General features: G+C 44.3%; 1 protein-coding gene across 2 annotated transcripts in view; it reads left to right on the forward strand.

The window, feature by feature from the left end:
• SLC6A1 (solute carrier family 6 member 1) overlaps positions 1 to 14,023 on the forward strand; it is a 73,170-nt gene that overhangs the window by 14,991 nt on the left and 44,156 nt on the right. The window contains exon 1 of one of the 2 annotated variants that reach the window (XM_071440036.1): positions 5,860 to 6,058. The exons of the other annotated variant lie outside the window; for it this stretch is intronic. The gene's annotated coding sequence lies outside the window, so the exon portion shown is untranslated. Of the gene's footprint in view, positions 1 to 5,859; positions 6,059 to 14,023 lie in introns of those variants that run through there. 2 annotated transcript variants of the gene reach the window in all.

Below are 14,023 nucleotides of genomic sequence, written 5' to 3' on the forward strand. Positions count from 1 at the left end.
GGGTGACCAAGGTGTGCAGACTGAGGGAGAATTGCTGTAAGTGCCCAGAGATGTGTCAGTAGCGCTTCCCTCAGGGACAGAAGGCACAGGAATCATGAACTCTGCAGGAATGGCCCCAGTGAGGGAGCTCACAATTATCCTCCCTGGGAAGCAGATGGGAACCATCAAGGCCACCCTCCCTGCCTGCCCTGGCTGCTCACAGGAGGCTCTTGGCAGCAGCAGTGCAGAAATATTTGCTGCTGGCTCCTGGAGGAGCAGTTGCTCCCTCTTGCATCCTTTGGGATGAAAGAATGGCCAAGGAGCCAAAGCCTGGGCAATTTTGCCCCTCATGCACCATTTTATTCCACTTGGTCTGCTAATTTTGGGTAACAAGAAGTTCTGCTGCACTCAATTCATCCCTCCCCAGCACTTGCAGGGTTTGGGAGCTGGGTCCAAGAGAAGAGTTTGCAGCTCAAGAGTTGGAACAGCAGCACAGAACAACCTCAACTTGCAACACCTCAGTCTGCTCAATGCTTGCTTCTGGATTAGGAGCATAAACAAGCAAAAAAAACCCAAAAAACTGTGCAGAATGCTTTAACCACCTGAAAAACCCCAACCAAGCCAGGCAAAGAGCAAAACCCCTAAGAATTGTTGTTTAGGAAGCAGCTCTGGGACAGGAGAGATTACTGTGCTCAGCACCTGGCCCCTGTGGCCGCCTGCCTCGTGTGTGAAAGAAATAGAAATGTCTGTCTGCAGCTCCTTCTGTTATCAGGGCTGCTGGAAGGGCATTTCCATGGGTGCCATCCATTCATGGGCTTGTGTTATCCCTGATTTTCTGGGATGGTTTCTGTGGGAAGCCAGTCTGTGGATCTGCCACATCCCCTTGGCTTTCCTGCTGCCTTGGGCTGGTTAGGATCACAATGCTTTGCCTGTTTATTATTTTTGTAAAGGCATTTGCTGTGTTTGTGTATGAATTGGTGGCAAGGGGTTGTTCTAAGCTCTGTTCTGAGCTGGGATGTTTGTGGCACAGCAGTTTTTTCTCCTGCCTGCAAGATGGAGGCTTTGCACACAGCTGCTGGAGATGAGAGGAAGCTCTTGGAGTGGAATTTGGGCAGCTGGAAGAGAGAGAAACGGGGTCTTTGCAGAAAGCCATAGCTCCACTGGCCTGGATACCCTTCCAGCAGTGGACAATGCAGTTCTGTGCTTTTAGATGGTGATGGGGAGCATAAAATGTGGACTGGGTGGCAGCTGTGACTTTTTGTGTGGGAAGGTCCTTATTTTTCCCCAGGAAGGCTGAATTGGTCATTGTTCTCTCTGGAGGATGGGAATCACAAAAGAATGTTGCTTCCATTTATTCTCCTTACAGTTTTAATTCAGTCCCAGCTACTTAATGTCACCACTGCTTCCACAAAATGCTTCCAGTTCTGGAACATTTAAATTAAATGTTATTAAATTATTGCTAAATAATTTATAATAAATAAATTATAGTAGAATATATTTATTAAGTATAATAAAGAAATAATATTTTTTATTTAATTTTATTAAATTAATTAAATTTAATTAAGCATTAATTAAAATATTATTGAAATATATATATTGAAATTAAAATATATTGAAATTAAAATAACCTCCACCCAATTTAAACCAAGGCTCTGTATTTTGTTTGTGTAATGGTGGCATCTTCCTTAAAAGCAGAGTGAAGTCCCATCACTGGAATCACTCTGAAATACCCAGGACGAGCTGTGTGTGAGGGTGCCTGAAGTGCCTTGCACATCAATGCCTCCAGCAGCAGCAGCAGCAGGGTTTGTTTGTAGGAGCTGTGCTTAGCAGGAGCAGGAGTTCTCTGTGTAGCAGTCAGGACTCACAGCTTTCCTGTAGCTCTGATACTCCAGCAACAAAGAGTTCCTTTGTTTACAGGAGAGGAGGGGGGAAAGGCACCCTCCAGGCTGTTGTTTCTGGCTCTCCTGACATGTGATAGAACACGAGCGTGCCTGGGCTTGTGGCATCTCGGATTGGCACCTTCCCAGCGAGGGGAGGTCTTCAGGGGGAGCTGGGAGCTGACACTTTGTCATCTCCTGTGATGAGCCCTACAGAGAGCTGCTGAAAGCACCGGGGGATGTGGTGCATAACAAAGATGGGATGCTGGGAGAGGCACACACAGGGTTTGTGCTCAGCAGCTGAGTTACACAAGGTGCACTGCTGTCTTGTGGGGAGCACTCCCAGAAATGGGAATTTCTTGGCTAATAAAAGGCTCCCAGCTCTGGTGCCGTGGGTCTTAAAAATGGTGCCAAACACATCCACAAGTGGTGGTGCCATTTGTGGATGTGTTTGGCAGCTGTAACCCCTCTCCTGCCCCCATTCACATCTTTCCCTCCCTAGTCTGAGCTGACCATTAGACCAAAACTTAATTAAACCTGGTATTTCTGACCCAAACTAGGCATTAATCAGTCAGCATAGGGTTTTTTTAATTTTTCTGAGGAGTCTAAGGAAGACAGACACCTCAATCCCACTGAAATTCACATGTGTGTACTTCTGAAACATTCAGCCCCACTCTTTAATATAATCCAATGGTGATTGTTGATCAACACATTCTGAATTACATCTAAATATTTGCTATGTGATATTACCCATGTAATGTTTTAAAACAATAATGCTCCCAGAGTTGTTTTTTTCTCTCTATCTAATTTTATCACTTGATATCCACCAGTGCTTCCACAGCTCAAGAGAACCCAACTTTCCTCAGCTTCCTCATTGAGGCAGGCAGTGAATTGCTGTGAATTTTGCACAAGTTCTCTTATCCTGAACAAACCTGAAGAAACAGAGCACTATGAAAATCTGCAAATACCATTGGCCCTGCTGAAGGGTGACAAGGTTTTGCCCTCTTCAGCAACGTGCCAGCTTTGCCCTGAGTGTTGCTATCCCCTCAGGATTATTGGGAGAGTTTGATACTTGTGTTGATAACCAAATATAAAGGCCCTGGTTTGAAGATGGGAATGATGGGAGGGCAAAATTGGGGATATCTGAATGCAGCCTCTCCTGGTGGGAGGCACTTCAGCCAATGTTTACACCAGGAAGAAACAGTATTTGGAGCCTATTTGCTCTATAAATAAATAAATGGATATATTTTAAAAGGTTGGAGGATTTATGGAAAGCTTCATCCACAGCAGCTGCCTCCATGGGCCTGGCTTCTCCCAGGATCTCTGGGCCACCATTAGAGGTGATGGACATCTCCAAAATTCAGGGTGCACCTCATAGAAAATTTGGGAAGAGCCTCTGGAGGTCACCAGGTTCATACAGGAGCCTGTGGGTTTGGCTGTTTGGCTGCATTTCACTGGCTCACAGGCAAATGGCAATAAATCAATAAATTCTGCACATCCCTCACTTTCTCTGTTCCCTCCAGGCACACAAATGTTTGTAGCTACAGGGCAATGAAGATTTCTCTCCTTACTGTAATAACTTTATACCGTGGTGTGCTGTTTGTTTGTTTAGGTTAAAATCCTCTCCCTTTAGTGAAATTCCATTTTCCTTCAAAGCGACACGGGCTCCCAGTGGAGGCTGAGGATCTTCACAGCTTTCCAGAGCCAAGGCCCCCGTGTGCACAATCCCTGCAGTCTGGCAGGGTATTTGGAGCAGCTCCATTGCTGCTTTAGACTCAATCACTGGGGAGAACTCTTCGCTCAATCTGTGCCGTGCAGATAAGAACTGAGATTTTTCTGTGGAGAAATCCGACTTGTTTTGTTATTTTATTGAGCTCAGAGAGTCTGGAATTAACTATAATGTGCATTATTCTTGAGGAGTCCCATTTGCCTGGTTAATACCTGGAAGATGAAGCTCCAGAGGAGCTGGGGTGTGTTGTTGCAACTCAATATTGTGCAATACAGAAAGATTTCTGCTCTTCTGGAGAGCCAAGGAATTGCTTATTGTCTAATAGGCAGAAACAGATTTTTATTTTGATTTCTTGGGGCAAAATGCATTTTGGAAAGGAGGTTATTAGTAAGGAATAAAGAAATGTGGATTAATACAAAAGACAGTGTTATTATTTCAATCCAGGTTTTGCGGTGTTGGGCTCTGGCAATAAAATAAAAGAACTTTGTGCCTTGGTATGAACAGGTGCAGCAATTGCTTTTGAAATGAGTCCAAGCAAGTAACATTAAGTCCTCATTTTACACCTCAGTGAGTGCTGTGCAAAGAGCAGAACTTCCCAGCAGCATAAGCAGATATAATTCCATTGATAGCTTTGGCGCTGGGCCTGCTCACTTAAAGCAGAGGAGTAGTATCTGCTCACGCCTCAGCAGACAAAACCCATCCATTATTTAGGTCAGGACTTGTTTTGTGTGAAAAATGTGCATTTTATGATTGGCTTTTTGCAAATATTAAAATGAATATTATATGTGTTGTGTTACAAAGTTATGCCATTATAATTTTCTTAAGTAGTGTGGTAAATATAGTTTTAGGTTATAACAGAATGTTAAAATAGCAACTATGCTATGTAAGATATTTTTGTTAAAGAGAGGACTTGCAGTGAGATAGCAGCCACAGGACACCCAAATCTTTCAGAGAAAGAGAATTTATTGCTCCATTATCAGGAGAAATGAACTTCTTCCTGCCTCACTCAGCCCTGAAGACACTGTCAGGATTGAGAGGAAGAAGCTGACACTGCCCAGACAGAATCCTGTGTTTGAATGGAATTTATGCATCATGTATGAGGTGTATGAATATGCAACAGGTTATTGTTTTTAAGGGTTAATCCTCTGTTAACATGGCTCTTTTTTCAGGCTTATTTTGCTCAGAAAAAGGTACCTGAACTGTCCATAATTCCTTGTTTTTATTGTTTTTTATTGTCCTAAATCCCAATTGTCCAAATTTTTATTACTCTAATTATATTACTATTTTTATAACCATTTTATTACTCTCAAACTTTTTAAATTTTAAAAACAAGTGATTGGCGTTTTTCACATTTTGGGACAGTCCTCAGCCTTTTGAACACTTCCCTTCCCCAGGTTAATGGGCATTCCCAAAAAGAGCTTCTGCTTCTGGGGCCTCTGAGGGCCCCAGCAATGGCAGCAGCATTTGGCTTCCAGTCCTTCAGAACTTCCCTCCTCTGAAAAACACCAATCGCTTGTTTTTGGAATTTTAAAAGTCTGATAGTAATAAAATGGTTATAAAAATAGTAATGCAATTGGAGTAATAATAATTTGGACAATTTGGATTAGGACAATATGAGACAATAGAAACAAAGAGTTATGGATATCCAGGTACCTTTTTCTGGGCAAAATAAGCCTGAAAAAGGACCCACGTTAACAGAGGATTAACCCTTAAAAACCTTAATAACCTGTTGCATATTCATACACCTCATCCATGATGCATAAATTCCATTCAAACACAGGATTCTGTCTGGGCAGTGTCAGCTTCTTCCTCTGAATCCTGACAGTGTCTTCAGGGCTGATGGAGGCAGGAAGAAGTTCATTTCTCCTGATAATGGAGCAATAAATTCTCTTTCTCTGAAAGATTTGGGTGGCTGCTATCTGGTGCAAGTCCTCTCTTTTAAAGAAAGTATCTTACACAGCATAGTTGCTATTTTAACATTATGTTTAACATTATGTTATAACCTAAAACTATATTTAACACACTACTTAAAATTATAATGGCATAACTTTCTAACACAACACATATAATATTCATTTTAATATTTGCAAAAAACCAATCATAAATACTCATTTTTCACACCTCCTGAGGGGAGAGGGACGGGCTCCCAGCACCGAGGGGTGAATGCACTCCCGGGACCAGAGCCTGAGGAACACTTCCAGCTCCTTTAGAAAGGAGGCAGCTCTGTGAGAGCACAGTGTTCCCAGCTTGAAATCCTGGGATAAAAGGGGCAGGGAACCTTCCAGAGCCTGGTGCTGCTGTGGGGAAACAGCTTTACCTCTGTTTGGGAGGTGGATGAGCCCCTGGGGAACTGTCTAGAAAAATCATTTGGAAAAGGAGTCAGGGCAGGGTTCTGGAAACTCGTTGTTGATGGGGCAGAGAGGTGGTTTGGTCTCTTGTGAATGAGGAGCTGCCTTGGGAATCTCTGTGGCAGGTAAGGGATATATCTAATATTCTGCCTGCTCCCTACTTCTTCCTTCTCTTCCCAGCCAAGAGCTGGGGATAGTGGAGGGAGTGGAAGGGAATTTCCTTCTCTCCTCCCCATTCCTGTATCTCTCCTCCAGGAGCTGTGCATGAGGAGCAGGGCAGTGCTGCTCACTGGTCTTGCATTAGGCTCAGCATTTTTTTTCAAAAATATGATCTTTTCAGTTTTATTTTAAAAATTCATTGAAGTAAGATCATATTTTGAGTATTTCTCTCAATGTTCCCAGTCACTGGACTAGAAGAGTTCAATGCTCACTGGGGTTCTCCCAGGTGCTGTGAAACCTTCAACCAGTTGGGAACATCTCAGCTTTTTTTATGTTTTGCTTTTTTTAATGGAAGCATTTGTAGTGAGGCAAATAAAAAGACATTTCCAATAATGGAACCATCTCCTCCCTGGCAGGTTTCTCATGGAAGCATGGCTCAAAGTTTTCCTCCTGCTATTCAGCTGTGTTAAACTTAATTTCAAGCATCAATCTTACCAGTTTAAAGCAAAATTTATCAGTTTCAGTATAAAGAAAAAAAAAAGGCCACAGAGCTACATTTAAAGAGGGAAAGCATGTAATTCTCATCAAGTGTTGATTAAAGTTGGAATAAAATACATTTTTTCCTGTGCCATCACTGCTGTAGATTGTTAATAAAAAGAAAAGTAAAGCTCAGCTGTGTTCTCCAGGAGCTTGAGGAGGCAGCAGTTATTTCTTCCCATTAGGAAGGTGACATTCCCAGATAGATGGCCTAGAAAATTGTTTCCAGAGAGTGAGAAAAATTAGTTCAGGAGGGTTACTGAGCATCCAGCTCTCTGCTTTGCAACAAATTGCTGGGTACCTGGCAGCACATGGCACTGTGACAAGTGTGCAGCCTGGGGGGTGGTGACAGAATGGGAGATGCTCCAAACACCTCTTCTCTTCCACATTCTGCCTCAGCTTGCAGAGCTGGGCTACAAATTCCCACCTTTGGGGCTTTTTGTGGATGTTGATAAGCTGTTGATAATGTTCCATTGGTGTGCAATAAATATGGTGCCTCATAATAATGCCGGGCTTGGGTTTCTGGGTTTTTTAAGTGATGGCATGTTGTGCTCATTTTCAAATTGTATGAATTAAATGAACCCTAAGTCATTGGATAGAAAGACATTTGGCATTTGTGGGGATTTCTGTAGCAGTTTTCATGTGTGGAGGGATTTTTTTCTTACCTAGAAAAAGCTGGTTTGCAATTGGCTTTTTGCAAATCAATTTTTTTTGTTTACTTTTGCTTCTAAATGCAACAATGCACCTTATAAAACCAGTGCAAGGGGAAACAAACCTGAATTCATGATTCCAAAACAGAGAATGGGAGATGCTCCAAACACCTCTTCTCTTTCATTCTGCCTCAGCTTGCAGAGCTGGGCTACAAAATTCCCACCTTTGGGGCTTTTTGTGGATGTTGATAAGCTGTTGATAATGTTCCATTGGTGTGCAATAAATATGGTGCCTCATAATAATGCTGGGCTTGGGTATTTGGTTTTTTAAGTGATAGCATGTTGTGCCCATTTTCAAATTGTATGAATTAAATGAACCCTAAGGCATTGGATAGAAAGACATTTGGCATTTGTGGGGATTTCTGTAGCAGTTTTCATGTGTGGAGGGATTTTTTTCTTACCTAGAAAAAGCTGGTTTGCAATTGGCTTTTTGCAAATCAAATTATTTTGGTTTACTTTTGCTCCTAAATACAACAATGCACCTTATAAAACCAGTGCAAGGGGAAATAAACCTGAATTCATTATTCCAAAACACATTTTACTCCCTTTCAGATCTGTTTGTCAGTATTTGGCACTGTCACCCGTGTGGCTGTGGGACTCTCCCTTCAGCCAAGGCTTGGAAAGTTTTAAATGGGGAGTAACTGAACCCTCCCAAGCTGCTGCTGTAGGGAGTGAGGGAAATGAGGTTTTGTGCCATTTGTATTCCCCTGGGGTTCTGACCAGCATTTCAAACACAAAATGAGGAAGAGATTTCCTCCTGTGAGTCCTATTGAGCCCAGCTATTGTGAGTGGATTGTGGGAGCTGAAAAAGAGCATAAAAAATACCTGTAAGGACAGATCCATGAGAAAAAAAAAAAAAATAAGGCTTAAAATTGTGTTGCTCATTATGAAGTTTGTTCTTTGACTTAACAGCTTCCTGGAACCTGGGACTGACTCCCAGTCACTTCTGAGGTGGAATTCATCAGCTATTTGTTAGGAAAGAGATACCACAGGTCCACAGAATGCAATTACAAAGCTGACACTGTGCCAGGACTGTGGATTTACTTTCCAGAAAGTGCCAAGGCATCTTTCACAGTCACAGATCATGATTCTCACCTTTTGGATGGGACATGAGGCTGGTTTTATTGGGCAAATATGGCTGCAGAAATCATTTGCCTGGTGTATAAATAGATCTGCATGTGGTTGTGTTCCTCAGGAGAAGAAGGGGAGCCAGCTGAGCTGCCAAGCAGCACAGATAAATTGTATCTGGAAAAGACAAGTATTGGTGCAGGAGGACAGAGGTAATTGGGACCATATGTTGTTCCAAGCTTTTCCTCAACTGAGCAGTCATGTATTACAGTGCAAACAGCTGAAACTGCTCCACACTCATCTCTGAGATGCTTTGTGTGTTCAGGGATGGCCTTGAGTTCTTTGGGGCTGTGCAAATCCAAAAATCCTGGCTGTTCCCTCAGCAGGAGCCAGTGGCTGAGCTGTGGATACGAGAGCCATGGGTGAACTGGGCTGTGCAGCATCAGGGGGCAAACGGTGCCTCGGGTATTGGCATCAGAGAGCTGGGTGAGATTTGGGAGTGATGGAAAAAAGGAGGGGAAAAGCACTGCTCCAAGAGCTCTGGAAAGGGAATAGGGTGGGATGGGACTGGAGGCAGAAATGGGGAATGCCAGAGGAGGCACAGGAGTGTGGGGTGCATTGAGGGACTGCTCAGCTCTGTGAGAACACATTTGTTCCAGCAAGTTACTGGAGAATGTTTTCAGCAGGAAGCAGGGAATGTTCAAATCTGAGCAAGTATTCAGATTATTCTATGTAAATTTGACCTCTGGCTCTCTGAAGGCCAATGGAGAAGGACTCTGCAAGGCCCAGGAGGCACATTAGCAGTGAGCAGCATCCAAATGACATTTCAGACACTAAATACAGCAACTCCCTCTCCTCTTATATCCCATTTGTCTTTGTTCTGTCTGTCTGGCTAATTTATTGGAGTCTTGTCTTGTGACAGTTTATTTATCCTCATCACAGACTTCTTTCATGTAGCCAAGATTTCCAGTTTGGCTGAGGGAAGGAATATTGCTGCAGTGCAATTCTCCATTTGTCTACCAAGCTACCAAAAATCTCAATGTGCTCCCCTGGAGCAGTGTGGTAGGAGCCCAAATCAGTTCTTGACCCTGTGCCTTGTCATTAAAAGCCACAAATCATCCATGATTTTGTGATCATTTCCTGATGTGCAAACTGAGAGGCTGCTGTAGTAGAGGAGCAGTGCTGTTAATCCTGCACCTGTCCTGGTAAAATGTTGTTTTGTGATGGTAATTGCACATGTGGTGCAGATTTACTTTTGCTCCCTTTCCTTACTTCTTTGTTGCTGTTGTCCCATCACTGCTTCTTGTACATTTTTGCTGCTTGGTTTATGAGATTCACAAGGGGCTGAAACAATCCTTCCAGGCTGGATGGCACAGCCAGGGGAGCAGGAATTATTGGTGCTGCATGATCCACTTGGTAAAAACTGCAACAGATGCTGCTCCTCTTTGTCTGGACATCTTCCCAAATCCAGCAAGAAACAGGGACAAGGCAGCACCTTTTGGGCAGAACTAAGTGGGGAATAATTATATTCAGGCCTGGAAATTCCTGATCCAAGGGATTTCCTCCACCTCAAAACACGAGATCTTAGTCCAGCATAGAGCCACCCCTGGCTGTGCTATCCCAACACAAAGAGGGTGTCCCTGGATGTGCCTCTGCCTCCCAATATTGCTCCTGCTCCCCTTTTTCCATCACTTCCCAAGAGCAAGGGGGGTGAAGCACTGCCATCCCAGCTGTGCCAGGAAGGAGCTGATCCTCTCTCCCATGCTGTGCTTGAAATGGTGATATGCAAGCAGGGCAGAAGAGGAGCAGTATATGAAATATTTTTGCCCAACATCCAGAAGCAATGATGAGGAGGACTCCATCTTATCAGAAGGCTAATTAATTCCTTTATTATACTATATTATTCTATACTATGTTACATTACATCTACACTGAATCTGCCAAACACTTGACTGCCCAGAATCTTGTGACTGTCAGCCAACAGCCCTGACACACACACACACACACACACACACCTGGATTTAATTGGTCAGTGAATCAAAACACACACTAGAATCCAATTACCATTTCTCTTCAGGTAAAGAATCTTGCACAATGCATTCCACTTGTGAACAACACAGGAGCAATAAATGAGACAAGAATGGTTTTTCCTTTCTCTGAGCTTCAGAGAATGTGAATGCCAGGAATATATTCTTGGGAAGTGACACCTTGGCTTAGATGGATTCAATTGGCCAATGAATCACAACACTCACACCAGAATCTAATTATTAATTCCTTTCAGGCAAACAATCTTCCACAATGCATTCTGCTTGTGAGCAACACAGGAGCAGTAAGTGAGATAAGAATTGTTTTTCCTTTCTCTGAGCTTCAGAGAATGTGAATCCCAGAAATTTCTTGGGAAGAATTGTGCCTTGCTTTTTCTCTGCGAAGAGAAACGTGGTGACAGAGCTGAGTTTGAGCAAAGCCTGTTCTGGAGACTTCCCTCAGCACTGGGGGTTTCTGTGCTGAGAGCCCCTTCCCTCCCCAGGAACACGACTGGCTGGGGGAGCCTTCTCATGCTGCTCTTCCTGAGCTGCCCTTGGGCTTGCCCCTGCCTTTTCCAGGCTGGCACAGGGGCTCTCTGACCTCTCACACAGGTGGAGTTTGCTGACGAAAACTCTGCCTGGGAGCCTTCAAAGTGTGCCTGGCAGTGCCCTTTGCATGGTAAATAATGAACATTTCCCAGGATGAAGTTTGGAGAAAGTGGGTAGAGGTGAATTTTTTCATTGAGATGATGAGTGAGTGTGGTTTTGTTTTTTTCCCTTCTCTGCTTTTCCAGAGCACTGGAAGATATAATGGCTGTATGAATTGCTATTTAATCAGGGATGCTAATTAAGTCTTAGCTCTTTAATGCTTTCATGGGAGAGCTGTATATGATTTGCAGTGGCTGGAATTGCAGTTGCAGGCAATTAAGCTCCTCTTGGCTTTGTAGAACCTGAAAGTGCAAATTTCTGAGGAAAATTCAGGGCTCAGAGTGATCCTGTCACCTTTAACATTTCCCTTGGACTGAGGGTAGGAGATGTTTGGAAAAGGAAATATTCTAAAGCAGCCAGGCAATGAAACAGTGCAATCATTTCAGATTTTAAGCAGCCTTTTTTGAGTGTATAATTACAGTAGTGCATCCACTTTTATGGCACAGTTAATATAATTGAAAGTTAAATATAAAGCCCATTTGGAAAAAGAAATTTTGCTTGTTTTTTTCACTTGTTTAGTTTCATACTGAAATCAAAAAAGGTTTTGAGCTGGAGCTGTCTGCTGCTTTATCAGATGGCAGCAAAGAATTCCCACTTCTGGGTCTGGGCAAACAAATTGGTCCCATCAGCAAGTGGATGGAGACATTTAAGAAGTGGCACAAAATGTGTGGAACACTTGTCAGGCTTGTGAAGCACAGTCAAACCAACCCAGGAGCTACATTTTCAATAGACAGCAAGCAGGTCTGTTTGTGAGTAAGAACTGGCTGGGATTTTGGGGGTTTGAAGGGCTTTAGCCCCCCAAACATTGTATTTTGGTAGCTGAGATCAGTGATACAGTGTGGTGGTCATCTTAATTTTCAGTCCTCTGGGAGGTGCTTTTCAGTAAGCATGTCAGAGCCTGGCATGCAAAAATGTGCCATTTCTGCATGGCAAAAGGGCCAGAAGGGAGAAGAAAAATAAAGAAAAATATTAATATAAAATAAAGAAAAATATTAATATATCTCTTTCTTGATTGGAAAGCTTCTTGGAAAAGCAGTCTGCCCTTAGGAGAAGGGTAATTCAGAGACATTTCAGATACTTGAGGCCTGAGAAAGAGAGCACAGGATGGACCTTTTAGATTAAAGAGTGGTCCATAACCACACTCCTGAGATTAGAGGGGTGGTTATTTTAGAGAGTCCCCTCTCCTTCCCCCTTTCTGCTGTGGCAGCCACTTCTCAGAGGCAGGGCAGCTGGAAAGGTGAGGAAGGAGCAGTGATGTCCTCAGCAGCATCTCCCTGGGCAAAGCTTGGTCTCTCCTGCTCCCTGCAGGTTGGGCAGGTTCCCTTCCCTTGCCTCAGCATATCCCTGCACTGCTCTGGCATTTTCCAGCTGGGTCCCCCATCCCTGCACTGAATTATTGCACACCACAGCCCTGTGATGATGAACTGGCCAATATCCATGGAGGGAGCAGATCCCACAGGCTGTGGCCATGCAGATGGGGCTGAAATTCCCTGGGCCAACACATCCCACAGGCTGTGGGTGCACAAATGAGGCTGAAATTCCCTGTGCCAACACATCCCACAGGCTGTGGAAATACAAACGGGGCTGAAATTCCCTGCAACAGATCCACAAATGGGGCTGAAGTTCCCTGGTCCCACAGGCTGTGACCCATAAATGGGGCTGAAATTCACTGGGCCCACAGGCTGTGGAAATACAAATGGGGCTGAAATTCCCTGGGCCCACAGATCCCACAGGCTGTGGAAGTACAAATGGGGCTGAAATTCCCTGGGCCCACAGATCCCACAGGCTGTGGAAATACAAATGGGGCTGAAATTCTCTGGGCCCACAGATCCCACAGGCTGTGGTCACACAAATGGGGTTGAAATTCCCTGGGCAAACACATCCCACAAATGGGGCAGAAATTCTCTGGGCCCTCAGATCACACAGGCAGTGGAAATATAAATGGGGCTGAAATTCTCTGGGCCCACAGATCCCACAGGCTGTGGTCATAGAAATGGGGCTGAAATTCCCTTGGCCAACAGATCCACAAATGGGGCTGAAATCCCATGGGCCAAAAGATCCCACAGGCTGTGGAAATACAAATGGGGCTGAAATTCCCTGCAACAGATCCACAAATGGGGCTGAAATTCTCTGGGCCCACAGATCCCACAGGCTGTGACTCATAAATGGGGCTGAAATTCACTGGGCCCACAGGCTGTGGTCACACAAATGGGGCTGAAATTCCCTGTGGCAACAGATCCACAAATGGGGCTGAAATTCACTGAGCCCACAGATCCCACAGGCTGTGGAAATACAAATGGGGCTGAAATTCCCTGTGGAAACAGATCCACAAATGGGGCTGAAAATCACTGTGACAACAGATCCACAAATGGGGCTGAAATTCCCTGTGCCGACAGATCCCACAAGCCGTGGAAATACAAATGGGGCTGAAATTCCCTTGGCCAACAGATCCACAAATGGGGCTGAAATTCACTGGGCCCTCAGATCCACAAATGGGGCTGAAATTCACTGGGCCCACAGGCTGTGGTCACACAAATGGGGCTGAAATTCACTGGGCCCACAGATCCCACAGGCTGTGGAAATACAAATGGGGCTGAAATTCACTCTGGCAACAGATCCACAAATGGGGCTGAAATTCCCTGGGCCAACAGATCCCACAGGCTGTGGGTGCACCAATGGGGCTGAAATCCCCTTGGCCAAAAGATCCCACAGGCTGTGGAAATACAAATGGGGCTGAAATTCCCTGTGGCAGCGTAGCCAAGCAAATCCCCCAGCTCAGCAAGTCACTGGAAATGCTCCAGTGGGTAATTTGATGAGCTTGTTCAACAGGGCTGTGTGTGGCAGCTGAGCTGGCATTTTCTGAGCCTTTTTAACTGCCTGGCTG

Source organism: Agelaius tricolor, unplaced genomic scaffold (assembly GCF_023055355.1).
Source record: "Agelaius tricolor isolate 1412-34295 unplaced genomic scaffold, bAgeTri1.0.p SCAF_14, whole genome shotgun sequence".
Classification (NCBI taxonomy): domain Eukaryota; kingdom Metazoa; phylum Chordata; class Aves; order Passeriformes; family Icteridae; genus Agelaius; species Agelaius tricolor.